A 3,951-nucleotide genomic window follows, 5' to 3' on the forward strand; every position below is an offset into this window, starting at 1 on the left:
TCTATTTAAAATAAAAACCATAGAGAACTCAGGTTAATGTACTGTTTATTTAAAATTCTAAGGATCTTTAAATAATTTTCCATAAGTAATATATATATATATATATATATATAGAGGCGGAGTCTCGCTCTGTCGCCCAGGCTGGAGTGCAGTGACCGGATCTCAGCTCACTGCAAGCTCCGCCTCCTGGGTTTATGCCATTCTCCTGCCTCAGCCTGCCCAGTAGCTGGGACTAAAGGCGCCCGCCACCTCGCCCGGCTAGTTTTTTTTTTGTATTTTTTTAGTAGAGACGGGGTTTCACCATGTTAGCCAGGATGGTCTCGATCTCCTGACCTCGTGATCCACCCGCCTCAGCCTCCCAAAGTGCTGGGATTACAGGCTTGAGCCACTGCGCCCGGCATAGGTAATATTTTTATTGCATTTTAAAATAATTTAGAATTTGCTTTCATACATATTCTCTCTCATTTGATCCTCATAACTGCCCTGGGAAGCAGGTTGGAGAGAGTTGAGGCCTGTTAGGAGACAGATTTACACAATGCATAAGAAAGCTCACTGTGAGCCACGTGAGGAGGGGACACTTGGAGAATCATGAATGCAATATCTATGTCTATATTCCCAGCCCAACTACAAAGCCTGAAACTCATTAGATATTTAAGAAATAGCTGCTGAATTATTGCCCATGGGTGCTCAGCTGAAGAAGCAGGGTTGGGACTAACAGTCAAGCTTCCTGACTCCTAGCCCAATACTTCTCCAAACACACCACTTATTTTTCTATATCTGATGGAAAGTACTGTGCTTAAGTTGTGCATAATGTTAACTCACTTTTAATACAGGGCAATCATGATTGACCATATGTAGTTTTCGTGACAATCTTAGGAAACTAATGACTAGAAAGTTGAACCTTTCAGAGTTCCCATTCTCATGTCATATGCTATTTCTATTTTGAAATAAAAATCCTTCCAAATGAAACTTTATCCATCAAAATGACAGAGAAGTGAAAAATAGATAAAAGAAGAAAGCAAAATGTTAATTTCAATATCAGCCAGGCATGGTGGCTTATGCCTGTAATCCCAGCACTTTGGGAGGCTGAGGTGGGTGGATCATGAGGTCAGGAGATCGAGACCTCCTGGCTAACACAGTGAAACCCCAACTCTACTAAAAATACAAAAAGTTAGCTGGGTGTGGTGGCAGGCACCTGTAGTCCCAGCTACTTGGGAGGCTGAGGCAGGAGAATGGCGTGAACCCGGAAGGCGGAGCTTGCAGTGAGCTGAGATCGCACCACTGCACTCCAGCCTCAACGACAGAGTGAGATTCCATCTCAAAAAAAGAAAAAAAAAATTCAATATCAATTTGTCTATTTTACTTTAAAATTATAACCACCAAGCCATTCTATTTTTAGGGAGCTACATTCTCTGTGAAGTGTTAGAAACTGTGATAACTATTTATTCTTAACTTTAAGTCCTAGATGACCAGTATGTGTATTAGTAGATAACTGGACACAGAGCAAGGTCAGAAGGGTGACTGAGTGTGGCAGAAAGCGCAGTATCTCCAGCAACCACAGATGGATAAATGACAATTAGTCCAGATAATGGATCTGATGCAATCATTCAAATAATGCTTATGAGTACTCGATAACATAGGGAAAAGCTTCAGATACAGTGTTGCAGAGAGAAAAAGGCAAGGTGGAAAAAATATATGGAAAACACGACTTCAATCATGCATACAGATGCTTCCACTTTATACTTCTTTTTTTTTTTTTTTTTTTTTTTTTGAGACAGGGTCTCACTCTGTCACCCAGGCGGAGTGCAGTGGCATCATGATCTCAGCTCACTGCAGCCTTGACTTCCTGGGCTTAAGCAAGCTTCCCCCTCAGCCTCCTGAGTAGCTAGGACTACAGGCATGTGCCACCACACCCAGCTAATTTTTTGTATTTTTAGTAGAGATGGGATTTTGCCGTGTTGCTCACCCTGGTCTCAAACTCCTGAGTTCAAGTAATCAGCCTTCCTGGGCCTCCTAAAGTGCTGGGATTACAGGCATGAGTCACCGCCTCTACTTCATACTTTCTTGTTGAAGTAGACTGTATTACTGATGCCCCCCCGCCACACCCTGTTTTTGGATATCCAGCCCCTCCTCGAGTCTCTGGAAAGGGCAGCACTACACATCCAGGGACAACTATGGAACTCCCACCCCCACTGCTAGGCAGATCAGATTCTCTATCCTCTCATTGGAAATGACCCAGAGAGTGTTCGATAGATGTTTTGCAGAGGAACATCTGTATGGAAAGGTCCAGTAACACTGGGACCAGGGCTACTGCCAGGGCAAGCCAAAGCCTGAGAGGCTGGAGGAGCCTGGAGCACGTGCCAAACGTCCATCGGCAGAGCAAAGCACAAGCATGGAGCACAGGTCCAGAGAAAGGCATGCAGGAGAGAAAAATAACCTCCCAGCCCAGTCCTTCCATGGTGTGATCATATGTTGAGTTCTGTATTTAGACGTCTGTGAGATTGCCTATTGTATTCTTAATACAAATCCCTCTTAAGCCAGCCAGAATAGGCTAAGATAAATGTAATTTTACTTGGCTGGAGTGCAGTGGCGCAATCACGGCTCACTGTAGCTTCAACTTCTTGGGCTCAGGTAATCCTCCCACTTCAGCCTCCCAAGTATTTGGGACTACAGTCATGAGCCACCACACCCAGCTAATTTTTTGTATTTGCCTCATAAAAATATTATATTTTCAGAAGAAATCTTACATATTATACATTGAAAATCACTGAATGCTTTTTCTTCATCTTTTTTTCTGTGAATGTATAGGTGTTTGAGTCTCTTGTATTTTTTCTTTTACACAGGATATGGGCTTTTTGAAAACTATTTCATTATCTTCATCATCATTATTCATTACAGCCACTTCAGATTTTCCTCTCTCCAAAAATGTTGATGTGCAAACTGGTGTGGGGCCCTGGGTATCCGCAGTCTTCTCAGGAGAGTCAAGAGTGCCTAAAACTTCTTCTTCTTCTTACATAAAACCTGGCCTTTTGTAGACATCCGACGATTTGTTTTTGAAATACTTTCCATTTTCTGTAAAATCAAGGGAGGAAAATCATAATGAATTCCTTTTCAAGCTAGTTCTTCCTGAGTAATCTTTCTTTCTTTTAAATTGCCCCTCCATCTGCAGCTTTTGTGTAAGTGCCGATTCTGATTATATGCTTCACTGATGGATATGATGGCTGCTTAAATGGAATATCCCAGTCTTTAAAGAGTTCTTTCTGACTTTCTCAGGTGGCATAAAATGACACTCCGAGAGTCTTTCACCAAACAGGTAGTTGTTCATCATTTCAGCAACTATCTTGGCAATATCTTCAGACTCACACTCCACACTTGCATAGCCTTTGCTATTTCCAGTCCTTTTCTTTCTGGATAGTCTGAACCTTGTAACAGTGCCACACTGGGAGAAATAGAATAGGATCTGGGTTTCGTTCAGTAGGTTAGGTAGGTGGTGCACATACACTACTCCAGGAATAAGTTGTTCTTGTTTGTTTTCCCAGGTTATCTGCTTGTGAACCTGTGCCATGTCTTTTTGAAACATGGCATCTTCCTGCAGGTTCAGTGACAGGATTGGCCCAGCCAGGTCGGAAAAGGCCACCATGCCAAAAGTAGCGACACCAACTCCATGCAGTGCTCCCAGAAACACTCATTTTCTTGTATTTTTTTTTTTTTTTTGTATTTTAGTAGAGACGGGGTTTCACCTTGTTAGCCAGGATGGTCTCGATCTCCTGACCTCGTGATCCGCCCGCCTCGGCCTCCCAAAGTGCAGGGATTACAGGCGTGAGCCACCGCGCCCGGCTTTCTTGTATTTTTAATACAAGCAGGGTTTCGCCACATTGCCCAGGCTGGTCTTGAGCAATCTGCCTGACCTGACTCCCAAAGCACTGGGATTATAGGCATGAGCCACGGCAC

General features: G+C 43.2%; 1 pseudogene; it reads right to left on the bottom strand.

The window, feature by feature from the left end:
- Positions 1 to 2,782: 2,782 nt before the first annotated feature.
- LOC112628797 lies at positions 2,783 to 3,640 on the bottom strand (annotated as a pseudogene).
- Positions 3,641 to 3,951: the final 311 nt, after the last annotated feature.

This window comes from Theropithecus gelada, chromosome 7b (genome assembly GCF_003255815.1).
Source record: "Theropithecus gelada isolate Dixy chromosome 7b, Tgel_1.0, whole genome shotgun sequence".
Classification (NCBI taxonomy): domain Eukaryota; kingdom Metazoa; phylum Chordata; class Mammalia; order Primates; family Cercopithecidae; genus Theropithecus; species Theropithecus gelada.